Here is a 13,950-nt window from a genome sequence, read left to right as displayed (position 1 = left end):
TAGATGGGAAATAATGAACTCCATTAGCCCTTTACAATAAAAAAAAAAAAAAAGGTGTTTTGGGCTTGGTTTCTCCCTTTCCAAGTACTAGAACCCATTTAATTTATACTGCAAATTCTAGGGGGTTTTTGCAAAGGTTAAAGTCATCCTGCCTTGCATAACTGCATGAGAAGTAGTTTGATGAACTATAAAGAGCAGAGTTTTTGGATATAGACTTGTATTTCAGGAGATGTAGTTTGTGGGTATTGAAGGGTAAAACATCAATCAAATGGACAGATACTTCTTTTGGGCAGCAGAATTATTCTTTGAATTTACTCTTTGTATATTTATTGGCAACCCCCATTAGCTATTTTTAAGGACATCTACAGTTTGGAAAGGATGGTCTATGTTTGTTGTGTTAAAATCTAAGTGGGCAAGGACTAATTGTTCAGCTAATATAGACTAACATAACATCACTAATATTAATTTTACTCAGCTAGTTATCTCTTCTGGTCTCTGTGAAGTAATTGGAAATTCTTCTGTCAACCTTAGAAGACCAGGTTTTGCTCTTTTAAATGTTCAAACAAGTATATTTATGAATTGTGATGCTGGTGAGTGCTTTGAATTCACATGATAAGGAAAGTTCATAATGTGTCATTCTACATGGTGAGAATGCATACATTATTATTTTGTTTGGTTTACTCTATTTTTATAGAGTACTTGAGGAGAAATTCATGAATTTGTATAGCTTAGTCTTAGTCTATTGTATAGCTTAGCCTTTAAGTTAAATGAGAGCAGTGACCTCTTTTGGGCTAGGTCTTAGTTTCTCTATTTCTAATGCAGAATTTCTCTCGTAAAGATTTACCTCTATGACAGAGGCAAGGTTTCTAATTCTGCCTATTAACAAATATGTATTTTACTTGAGCAAGGCAAAGTGACTGATAGTGATCTGTGTCATGACACAAATACAAGTATGGAAGGAAGTTTATGCAGCCTTCCCTGAAAAAATGCCTTTGCAGATTTTTTAAGGATTCATCCAAAACTCAATAGGAGAACCCTTCAGTGCCATTAGAGAGGCAGAAACATTTCCAAGAAAAAGGAAAATTTGAAAATCTGCATTTTCAGCAGTGACTATTACTGGTTTTTCCTCAGTTTCAATGTTCACAAACAGAGAATTCAAAGGAAAATTTGGAAGAAAATCCAAATCAAAAGGGGCCCCAGTTTTCTGCTTTTCAGACTCCTCTTTTGAAGTGCCTCCACCCAGGCAGCTGAAGCACTAATCATTTTAGAACTCTCCATCTCATTCTTCTCTTTTCCTCATTCTTTTCTCTTTTTCCTCTTCTCTTTTCTATTAAGGTCAAATCCTGCTTCTCCTGATGCCAATAATAAAACTCCCATTGATTTCAACATCAGCAGGAAATATGCAGTTTGTTATTTACCACAACCACCACAATGAATCTCTGGGAAGAATTCATTTATATTCATTCCAACAATGCCATGAAAAATGGGCCCTTGCTATTTTATCACATCCAAACTGTTGCTCTAACTCTAACATCCTAGCTGTTGCTAACAAGTCAGTGATGATTTGTAAACCAACAATTTATGGTAACCACATTCCATCCCCATTATGATGTGTGGTTTGGAAATGGAAAAGTAATCAAGACCTCCTGTTAAGAGACTTTATTTCAGTTGAGGTTTTCTGTAAATAAAAGCATTTTGAAAGGATCATTGCTATATGATTCTAACTCCAAATTGTTCATTTGATCTAGGTCCCATCTATGCTCCAGATTCCTGCCAGGCTATGTCTGTCAGGAGTGTGAGATCCCCAATAGTGGCATGATCATGCTGGCAGAACTGTTTTTATCAGTGCAAGTATTTTCACTCAACTGGATATTTTCACCAGACTGGAACAGCAGTTCCATTTCTTGGAGACAGCTATGTCCATTCCTTGGAGTACTTTGTAATACTTTATCAGCACACTGTAAGGGTACTCTGACATAAATAAAGGCCTCCTACTACAGTTACAGTAAGAGATGAAGGGCTGCAGTCAGCCCCATGGTATGAAGTGATGCCCCAGGGAACAAAGAGCCTGCGTAGTTTGTGCAAGACTTCGTCTTGGTTGTAAGGGCTGTGGGCAGTCACCATGACACTGAGGAGGACTTTCCAGCACTTTGGTGGGAGACCACCTAGAACTGCTGGTAAATAAACTCAAACAAGGGAATTTTGTTCCAGTATTACATTTTGGTACCAGCCAGGTTGAAAACCTTCCTTTGATTTCTTTGGTACTGAGACACCATGTCCTGTCAACCCTGTGTAGGAAGCCCAGCAGCCTGGCTTTGAGGCTAGAGACACCTTGTTTGGTGATCTGCTGAAAGAGAGAGCAATTTAGGCAGTCTAGATAGGGCCCTACTAATCAGCCCTAACTTATGTGATATGATGAGAGAGACCACACTAATTAAGAGCTAAAGCTGTCTTCCTACCTCTTTGTCTCCAGCAAAAATCACTACTTGATTAAGTTACATATCCCAGAATTGAGCACAAGTTGCTGGGGTAGGATATCACCTCAAAGGGTTTGCTCTGATTTTCTATTGAACAGGGGACTGCACAAAAACACTCTTAAAATTTATTTTTATTTTGTGACCTAATTCTGTGAAGAGGATTTGAGCATGTATGGATCCTCATGAGGTGTTCATTTGCTTTATTTTAATAATGACATGAAAATGAATAGATATTTTGTTATTAAATAACTTTCTAAGTAGTTATCTCTGTATCATTAAGGGGAATTACATGTTCTAAAGGGAAAATTACCTCATGTAGTAAAGCAGACTGAAAAATAAGACACAAATGCTAGCAGGAGAACTTGTTCACCATCAGAAACTAAGCATAGGTCCATGATAAAATGGATTAATGGGCTTAGCTCTGGTTTAATGTGTTTCTCCCCGCTTGTGACCCTCTGCTGTGAGTCGAATGTCTACTTCTTTGTGATGGCACAGACAAAGCAGCTCCTGAACCACCATTGCACTGCTGGAATTTGGTTTTGAGGAAAAGCAGTTTGTATAATACAGGAAATAATAATGGAGGGAATAATAATGGCAAAGTATTTTCCTGATCTGTCACAGTTATGCTGCCAGGTGTGCTGTGTAGCAGCAAGTGGTGGAAAGTCAGAGAAGGTTTTAGATGGGACTGCCTGAAACCAGTAGCAGCAGTAGTAGTGCCAAGGACAAAGCTGTCACTTAAAGTAGTTTTGGAAAAGAGCTCAAATATTTCACTAGAGAGATGCCCAGCTTATTGTCCTACAAGCTGCTGGACATGGATTCTGGTGGGCCTTGAAAGGACAATCTGTCACACTCTGCAAGCACCCGAGTGTGATGATAGGGACCACTGCAGCCCACACTGGTTCATCACCCTGGAGCAGCATTTGATAATATCTGGCCTCCCCAGCTCTGGAAACAAGTCAAAATCTCCAGGCTGGCTTACATGATTTTATCCCTATCACTCATTCTTTCCACACAGCCCTTTGGGACATGGAATAGATATCTGAAATAGAATGGATAGATATCCTCAAATATTTATTCTTAAAGATGTATCACGCTGTTCTGTCATTAGAAAGTTAGCGAGCAGGAATAAAATTGCCCAAGTTTTATCCAGCAGCGGGGAGGTGTCAGGTAGGAGGGCAGGAGCTCAGCCAAGCCAGCGTTGACACCATTAATCTGATGCTGCGCTACCACCTTGTGGGCAGAAGGTAAATAGCGCGGAGGGACCGGCGCAGGGGACACGGGGACAAGCACAGCACCATGGGCACCCTGCTGCCCAAGGACGGCACAGCCTGCATCCCCCAGCCCGAGACACCTCGGGATCAGCCAGGAGAACCGAGCAGATTGTGGAAATCTGCCGGAGCTCTGAAGTGAGGGGTGCCCTGCAAAGGGATGCGGCAGTATGGTATTCCTGCGGGATATAAAGGGAAGCAAGTAGGATGAAATCATGTTCCCATTATACTGGAGTACCAATGCCTTTATATAAAGGAACTCTTCTGATCTGCCTGCTCTTAACCACGATCCTCAGAGCTTCTCACAAGTTTCTTGACTGGCTTCCACCTGCTAACTGCACTGACAAATCCCTTGGCACTGCGCTGCCTTGGAGTCCCAACACCTCCGTGGTCTTCTCTCCACATTCCAGGATTGCTGCAGCTCTCTTGAATTTCTGTGCTGTGCTTCAGGGAAGGATAGAAATAAGAAAGCCACCTAAAAGTCAAGTTATTGAATATATTGTTAATAAGAATATTATTGGTATCCTCTTCATGCCTTCAGGATTTAGTACTTCATGGCACTTAACAGATTCCAAGAGAAGATCTATTCAAAACATTATCTTCCTTTTCACTAAAACTGAAGGAATCTCCCTGAACATCTGAGACTCTGCACAATCAGATGTAATGTCTGATGTTCCTCCTCACACCTAACTAGAGAGGGATTTGTAAAACAAGTGTTTCTCTGACATCTCTTACGTGCCAAAGACTTCCCTGGAATTGTTCAAGGAACAACTCAACCTGGCCCTTAGTGCTGTGCTTTAGTTGATACAGTGACAGCTGGTCAAAGGTTGAATCTTGGAGGTCTTTACCAAACTTAATGATTCTATGATTGGTACAAGATAAAAGCTTTTGGGGAACTGACCTCCCGTTAGTCAACAGGCCAGAGTTCCAGATTTACGCCAATGCCACATTCTGGGGCGGGATGAGATGCAAAATCTTACTGAGGGTTTCCACATCCAAAGAATATATTTTGATGTTCCAGAACAAGCCTTTCTCAATTGCTCTTCCTTTGGAGCAGTCCCCTTCACAAGGTAAATTAGGTATCTGCTGGAGCAAGCATGTGAACTTGGGTCTCTCACATGACTACAGGTTGCCTTAGAGGAAGGAAGTAAAATCCTTTCTGCTTTCCTTCTCTTTCACCTCCCCCATTTTCTACATTTTCATAAGAAATTTTGAGCATTTAATCCAGTATTGCCACTTCCAAGCTCAAGAATGATCCATCCTGGCAGACAGGAAGCCAAAGAAAGATGCCATGAGGCCTGCATGGATGAAACAGGAGCTCCAGACAAACCTCAAACACAAAAAAAGAAACATGCAAGACGTGGAATTAGTTTCAGATCTCCCATGAGGAATACAGACACATTATATCATGCAAGGATGAGGTTAGGGAAATTAAAGCCCAGCTGGAGTAGGATCTGGTAAGGATGTAAAGGAAAACAAGAAGGGCTTCTAGGAGTGTATTTACAGGAAAATAAAAAGAAAGGAGCAGGGGAGTGGGATGTAGGCTTGCTGCTGAATGAGACCTGGAAAAGACTGATGGCTTTTTAGCTGGAGATATGGGACAACCAGAATCTTGGTGAAACAGTGCACCTGATAATGATTAGCCCCAGGCTCCAGCACAGACCAGGGAGATCCACCAGCTGCAAAGTGGCTTGGCAGAAAGAACCTGGTGGTCTGTGAGTGCTGGGGGACAGCAGATTGACCACAAGCCAGGAATCTGCCCTCAAAGCAAAGGTGGCCAACAGCATCCTGGATGGCAGGAAGATGCAGCACAAGGAGTCAGGTGAACTCTCCTTTCTGCTCAGCAGTGTTGGAACAATGTCTGGAGTGCCACAGCCACAAGGATGAGACAAAAATATGGAGGAGCAAGTCTAATGAAGGAACATGAGGATTATCCATGGATTGGAGCATGTGATGTACAGGAAGACACTGAGAAAACTGGGTCTGTTTTGAGCCTGGGAAAGAGAAGGCTCAGTGGGATCTGAATAATCTGTATAAATACCTGATGGAGACAGTAAAAAGGATAGATACTCTTCTCAGCAGTATCCGCTGAAAAGAGTCAAGACACTGGGCACAAAAATCAAATACCTGAAATTACTTTCAAATTTTAAAAGCTTTTTTTTTTAATTATTGTGAATGGTCAAATGCTAAAACAGCCTTCCCTGAGAGTTTGTGTAGTCTCTATCCTTGGAGATATTCAATGCTGATACACAATACTGAGCAACATGTTCTAGTTGACCCTCTCTGTGTAGGGTGTCGGAGTAGACAATCTCCAGAGGTTCCTTCCAAATTCTGTGATTCTGTACAGTGACACATTTATTATTCCAGGCACAGTTCTGATAGGAGCAATGCTTCTGTGTACAACTTCATTTTCCCTTTTTGGCAGAGACGAAAACCATTTCTATCTTTTGGTTCTGCTTTCAGGATAACATTCGGCCCACAGTTACTGTGGGACATGAGTGAGTGCTCATGCTCTCTTCAGCAGTTTTCTGTGCTCTACTTCTCCTGTTGCCCAAGGAAACTTATTGAAGCATCACAGCTCATCTCTGTCCCCAGCTTGTCCAGCAAGACCAAAGTATATATTATTTTTTCATGTGGCATAAGCACAGGATATGCCTGAGGCATGAAGAACAGAATATGCACTGCAGGCACTCTTCCACTCCAGCTGTGTGTGAGAGTGGTCCTTTAATTCAGGAACAGATCACACACCCCTCACTCTGCTCCAAGCACAGCAAAATTGCTGCTCAGAACTCCCATTTTTTTCCCACCTGCTGTGCTTTTGCTTTTCTCTTCCACTGACCAATGGTGTGAAACAGCAGAGCTGCTGTGGAGTAACAGGTTGTGTAGGACACATCTTGAGGATGTGCTAATTTCATCTACCGAGATCTTGTTAGTGAAAAAGATTTTCATGTCATGCTCAAAATAACTCGTTTGCTGAGGGTGGAAGTCTGTTAATGTGACAAAAGCTGAACCTGTTTCTCTGCAGAGAAGTTGCCAGCAGAAGACTGTGATGGTGTTGTAGGAGGAATTCAGAGTAAAACAGCTCTTGGTGGTTTTCGTTGGTGCCCTCAGCTACGTGAGCACCTTCTTCCTCACTTATATGAGTGCCCCTTGTGTAAAAAAATATTTCCTCTCACTCCATGTTTCCTAAATGATACAATTTATGTTGTTCTGCGTTGCACACCAGTATAAACAGGATTTCACAATATTAAATCTGTTATATTAGAAAGCAAAAGACCTGAACTTCCTAGCCTAAATTCTCAGGCACCATAGCACACCATTAGCATAGCCTAAGACAGCTCTTCTGAAATTTTGTTGTAATACCACTTTTTATCAGCTTGATACAGAACTAAGCCGCTGGTATGAATCATACAGGGCCCCACAGTCCTCTGTAATAATTTTAGTGTCTTCAGCTGTTAGTCAACACTCTAAGGCTTTGGTAAACTTCTAGAATGTGAGGAAGAATTTGCAGAAGTTCATCAGGAAATTCTTTGTAGAACCCATCTTTTCCATTTAAGCAGTAAAGAGTGATGTGTTCTCTAGCTTTCTGTGCAATGACATCATTGCTTCTGTGCTTCATGTTTTCAGTCTAGCTCTTGGACAAATAGAGATGTCAAGGCAATAGGAAGTCAATTTTCTCCATGAATTTTTTCTTTTCCTAATCTATCTTTAGCTCCATTTATCAGAGTAATATAGCAGTACAGAAATTAATGATGTACAGAGAAATTTCCCAGACAGCCAATATCATCAGAAGGCCAGTACCACATTAGGGATGGGCTGGAATTATTCCCAAACTGTGTATGCACAAGATAGCAATATTGGATGACACATTTGTCACAGAAAACCCACTCTGGTGACCTTTAATTTGTTTTCTGCCCAAGGATAAGGATTATAATTGGAGGAAAGTTACTAAGCAACTAGCAAGTTTCATTTACAACACTCCTTCCTCCCCATCCTCAAATAGCATTTCACAAAGGGGCTAAACCTCAGATTCAGTTGCAAAGCCTGCCTTTGTAGGACACTAGAGACACAGGAATAGAGTTAAATAATTGTGTTTACTCAGAGTTAAACCAAGAAATATGAACAAATTCAAAAGTCAGAACCAAATTGAAATGTCTGAAGTAGAAGAATTAAACACTGTACAAAATTCATATCATCATCCAACACACATTCCATTTCTAACCCATCAGTTTTGGGATTCATTCAGGAAATACTTAAAAACAGGCCTTTTTTCTTTTTTCTTTTTTTTTCTTTTTTCTTTTTTTTTTCTTTTTTCTTTGTTTTTATTTTACAGGTTCTATTAAGACTGTTCCTAACAGCCTTGTACAAAACACATTGATCCTCTGTGTCATCTTGCGAGATATTATTGAAAGACAGCATTTTTTAATTAACAGATTAATTGATATTTTCCTTCTATGAATTCATTTCAGTTGTCTGTTTATAGCAGAGTATCTAAAGTCTGCAGTCTACCACTTCAAGAAATATTTCATAGTACTGACAGTTGGGGGTTTTTTTCTTAGTAAATATATTAAGAAACTACTAAATCTGCACAGTGATATGACTGTAAATGGATCCTCTATTTTTACTTCCACATTTTAGCTATTAGCCTGCTCAACAGAAATTTAGCTGCTGAATCTGAGTCTGCAAGTGAGATCAGTCAGACTGGCTTCACTGAAGTCAGCAGCACATCCTGTTTTATTGCATGCCATGCCCAAACTCCACAGCTCCAGCAACAGCTGAAACAGAACACGCCATTGTAAATGGCATCCAAAATTGTTTTTAGGCAGGATTCTTCTAGTAACTGTACATGACAAGTGTTAGGTGTTGTGTTTTATATTTAGGTGTTTATGTTAAATCTATCACAGTTAATGCTGTGGAAGATGTACCTTGAAGATGAACACCACTGGTTGTGGATGGGAGTAGAGATTTGGTTTGGATACATCAAATAGTAGCTGTCACTTTCTTTACCCAAGTGTAACCATTTTGCCAGGTCTTAATTACCTCATCAAGGGCCAGGTTTGTGTTTAAAACTGTCCATGTGCTGTTCAAGTTCCACCCAAAATGTTGGGAAAATAATCTTGAACTTTCTCATGTTTAATGAGCTAATTTTCCCCTTTTGCAAGCACAAATCAAAGGCATCAATAAATAACATTATAAACCAATGGAAATAAAAAAGCTCTTGACAAAATGGTTAAACAGGGTAAAAGACAGCATCTGGCATACAGTTACAGCAACAAAAATTTTACCATCTTCTGCTGAGAGGGCAGGGCTTGGCCAGCTGCTCCCTTTTCCTTCCTAATGCGGCCTTCACTCTAAATTTAGGACTCCTGTGTCTTGCAAGGCAGCAAGGCCTTGTCAGCTTCAGCTTTCAGAGAATTGTAGAATCATAGAATTGTTAAGGTTGGAAGTTACCTTCAAGGTCATCCAGTCCCACTGTAAGCACTACCATTGTAACTCCTGAATGATTAAACCACATCCCCAAGTGCCAGATCCACTCCCTGAACATCTCCAGGGACAGTGACTCCATCTCGTTCCTGGGAAGCCTCTTTCCATGCCTGGCCACCCTAGCAGGGAACAAATCTTTCAGATATCTGGTCTGACTCTCCCCTGTCTCAGCTGAAGGTCATTTTTTGTGCTTTCACAGCAGGCACAGCAGAAGGGACTGACCCCCACCTCCCTGCAGCCTCTTTTCAGGGAGTTGTAGAGAGTGATGAGGTACCCCCAAGCCTCCTCTTCTTGATACTGAACAATATCATCTGCCTTAGCTGTTCCATAAGATGTTTTCTAGACTCTTCACAAGACTTTTTGCCCTTCTTGTTTGTGTTGTTTTCCACACACCACCTAAAAACCTCTTTTCTAAAGATCTCTTTTTCTGTTCTCTATCTTTTATACCACATGTTGAAAGTGAAATGCCTCAGATAAAGCTAACATTCTTCTGGCAAGGTTAAAAAATCCTAAGTGACCTTGAGTCCTTCACACTCTAACAGGTACAAAACTGTGTCCTTTATGCTAAAAAACTCCTGTTCAGACAGAAATGTTTCTCAAATACAATGAAACAGCCTATGCATGTTTCAGGCATATCTATGGGTCCTTTCTGTTCCTCATGCCTTTGCTCTGCCAGTTGTCAGCCTTTCTGCTCCTTTTCTAGTCTTTCTTCCTTTCCCCTGGGGAGTTTGTATGGTGGGGGAGGGTGCCAGAGATTTGCTTTCACTTTGGGCCTCAGCCACCAGCTTTACCCAAACCTAATGTATATTTAATATGATGCAGCCAACAAGCCTTTCTGCCAACCTCTGATCATGTGCCAGCTGAAGAATGCTGCAAACTAATGTCCTCTGACTAAATCTGGGAGCCCACGTATAAACTCCTGATTAGTGGTGGCTGAGATTACTGGGGATGTGTGTCTGTACCCCTCTGTTTCTGTGCCAACTGGAATTTCTCCATACCGTAGGATATCTAAGGAAGCAGGCTCTGGAGAGCCTTCTGTTTTTGCAGTAGGTGTGTAAGGCAAAGCTGCTGCAGGGTTTTTCCTGGTAGCTTCATTTCCTGACTCCAGAAGTCATGTAACACTTCTGTGCACAGTGAATTGGTGGCCATGATTCACTGGGGGAGTTATGGCATTTCAGGATGGCTGTAAGGAAATCTTCAGGCCTGAAGTTGTACATGGAAGAATTTAGTGATGTAGGTTTCTTTGGGAACACACTATCTTTTCCATGGAAGCTTGATTTGTTTTCTTCTTTCTTAGTGGCTCAGCAGAGACAAAGAAGACTGAGGGTAATGAGGTTTCCTTTCTTGGAAGGCCTTTTTCTTTTTTCTTACTTTTTTTTTTTTTCTCTACTCACCCCTCCTTCAGCTTATCCCCTCACCCCAGCCTTTCTTGAAGTGGTTAAGAAGGGTTTATATTCACCAGGTAGTACAAAGATCAAAATGCTAAGGGAACCAGAGGGAAGTGATTGAGAAGGTCTTTCTGAGGATGACAGCTCTGCCTTGTAATACAATACTGTTTCTCATGGGAGTGGGTGGGAGGCCAGCCTAAATTTCCCCTTGCTGTCCTGCCAAATTCCCCAAATTGCATAACTGTGTATTCTCCTAACACAGTGGTACCCTTGGCATCACTAGCAAATCTGCAGGGAAGCAGTGAAGCAGCTGGAGGCTTGAAGGTGGACCAAAATTGGTAGAGGACAGACTTGGTTAGCCAAAAAACAAAACAAACCCAAACCCACAAACTGAATTTACTAACTCTCCCATGTATAACTGAAAAGCACAATACAGATTTAATAACATACACTATTTGGTTCTAAATGCACTCCATCTAGGAAAAATAAGTTTATCGGGATAAGCAAAGGGCCCATGGGGAGTTCATCAGTTCAGTTTCAAGTCACAAGATGTGTTTTACTTGGCTATGGAACCTTTTTTGTGCAAGATTAATATGAAACTGCTGAAATGCAAACTGACAAAAAGACATATTTGTACTGGTTGGTGCTTTTTCCTCTGTGCCATTATTTTCATCGGGAGGCCCCATCACTGCCTTTCCCATCATTACTGCCTTAGACTGACAGGAGGATAAGGTACTTGTTGGCTTCTGTGAGGAAATGAAAGAATGACTATTGGAGGAGCAGAAAATGACCAGTGTAACTCCTAAGGATGTAACCCTGAAGGCTTTTGTTTTGTCACTCCACTGAATCAAAAGAAAAGAATTTGGACCTTCTCGGAGGGGAGTGTCAAACATGGCTAGCCTGGGGTAGGTTCTGCCTGAGCAAGGAGGGAAAGATTTACATCCTTTGGAAAAATATTTACTCATCTTAAAAGTTCAGGTAGCCAAATCCATTAGTTCTGCAGCTTCACCAAGTTTCACTGCAGCCAGCCCCAGCCCTGTGTGGCAGCTGACCATCACTAAGGCGAGGAAAAAGCAAGTACACCCACAGTGGTTTTGATAATCTTGCTGATAAAATTTCCTGTGTGCAGCACCTCAAACAGGCTCAGTGCTGTTGCTGGGACTGCTTGAGAGGCTGGGTGCTACTCAGCATGTGTAAGGGTGGGAGAATCTGGCTCCAAAATGGTTTCTTTTTCTCTCCTTGCTACAGGACCTGGAAAAGACAAGGATGTGTGGGCGGGCCTGGAGTCCCTCCAAAGAAAGTGTGAGGCCTTGGGCAAAACAAATCCATCAGGTCTCTCATTTCTTCCAAATATAGGTCTGTTCTGAGTAATAGCCAAACTCAAGTCTAAATTCCACATTCAGCCCTTTCAGAGGGAATACATGAAAAAGACCCTATGGCCCAGAGAGTCCGTCTATAGAAAATATTTTGATAGCTCTTCCGCTCTGGCATTATCTTCCACTTAAAAAGAAAGAGAAGGAAAACACACAGAACTGGAGCACATGATTTAATTTTCACTGTAAAAGGACTGATTGATGAAAATAATACTTCTGAAAACAATCTGTTGTGAGCTATCAAATATTTTTGCCTATGCACCAATTGGCAGGAAGCAGACAGATAAATTATTACAATATGTAAGGAAACAAATTGCTCTGAGGAGGAATGGTATTTGTGTGTGTGTGTTTATGAGCAGGATAAGTAGAATTAAACCCATAAAAGCATGCTGAGAGATCATCCCCTATCACAGCAGAAATATACTAGAAGCAAAGGAACTCACTTCAGCTCTGTCCCTGGCTGAATTTCTAGCAAAACAGGGTTTATGATATGCAAGTGTTCTCCTGGAGTAGAATTTTAAAACAAATTAAAATAAAAAAGGAGACTGGGATGCTCCTTCTGTTAAGAGGAAGGGGGTCTCATAGTCATTTTTGCCAAGATACTTCAAAATTTTTCAGGCATCACCACATTTTAATAAAACGGAGCAGTTGCAGCAGATCCACAGATCCTGGATATTGCTGCTCATGGAAAAATTTTTGGAAGTGCTGCAGACATGGAGCTTTAAGAACCAGCATTCTATTAACTTTCAATAAGACAGTTTCTATAGAGCCTGACAAGTGGAAAAATGACAAAGTGAGATAAGGTCTGTATGAAATAACAGCCTGTGGATTGCTCTGTGGTGTCTGTGTACGTGTTCCAATCCCACAGTGAGCAGCTCATGGTAACTCATTTTCTAATAACTCCTTTTCCATCAAGAGCCAAACCACATCACATTTTCCCCAGAGCTCTGTACACTGGGTGCTGGGCAGCTGGTGGGTAGCAGTGGACGAGGCAGCCACGTGCTAAATACAATTTTGAATAAATAAGTAGAGCTTCTAAGTGGCACAGGATAAATATTCTTTTACATTTGTATATAACTATCACCCAGCTTGAGCCATGAGATCCACATTTTCCCTTCTCATGCCATGCCTGTAACCTACATCAACCCCATCTACTTGCGCTGCCCCTGAGCGGACAGGGAACCCTTCTGGTCTGGAGCATCATCTTCTTTTCCTCTATTTGTGCATTGTAGAGGAAGGAAGGGGACACAAACAGCATGAAAGTCTGGACTGGGCAATAATAAGACTGATTCTGGGAAATGTGACCTGTGGAACATAAATAAATTTCAGGTACATCTTAGGAGCTGGAGAGGGAGACGAGATGAGTTGTAGAACATACCAGATATTTTTCCTATAGCAAGGCTATATGGCTGCTAGTGGTTGATCTTAGGTTTTCCATCAGGTGTTCCATAGATTTGAGCTTTTGATCATTACTACAATCATCTAGACATCAACAAGAGGCAAAGATTTCTAATGGTATCCAGGGGAATCTGAATTCCCTGAAAAAAGCAATGGAAGCCGATTTGCTAAAGGGCTTTTTACAAATGTTTCCTTAGACAAGAACTTCCTTCCTAGAAGTTAGATTTCCCATTCAAATTAAGCATCCTTGTATGTGACAGAGCCAGAGTACTTGGGTCCTTTTTTTTCCTCCTTTTCTTTCAATGAAGGTACAAATATTTTGTGATCTTAAATGTGACGAGAAATTATCTTGCTGTATTTCAAGGCTACTGAATGAGTACTTAAATAGTGAGCAGAAGTGGTCCTCTAACAAACTCTTATATTTGCATATTTTTAGGGGACCATTCACAGCTTGTGGGCAATAGGTGATGCTAATTGCTAGCAGCAAGGAGCTAGCCAGCCTAAGAGGTTGTGATGGTGCCATTAAGACAGCAAATATAACACTGTGTGGATGAAAAGTTAC

This window comes from Melozone crissalis, unplaced genomic scaffold (assembly GCF_028551555.1).
Source record: "Melozone crissalis strain CALT ecotype California unplaced genomic scaffold, PUWL_Pcris_2 ptg000033l_1, whole genome shotgun sequence".
Lineage (NCBI taxonomy): Eukaryota > Metazoa > Chordata > Aves > Passeriformes > Passerellidae > Melozone > Melozone crissalis.
Note: the sequence above shows the minus strand (reverse complement) of the source record.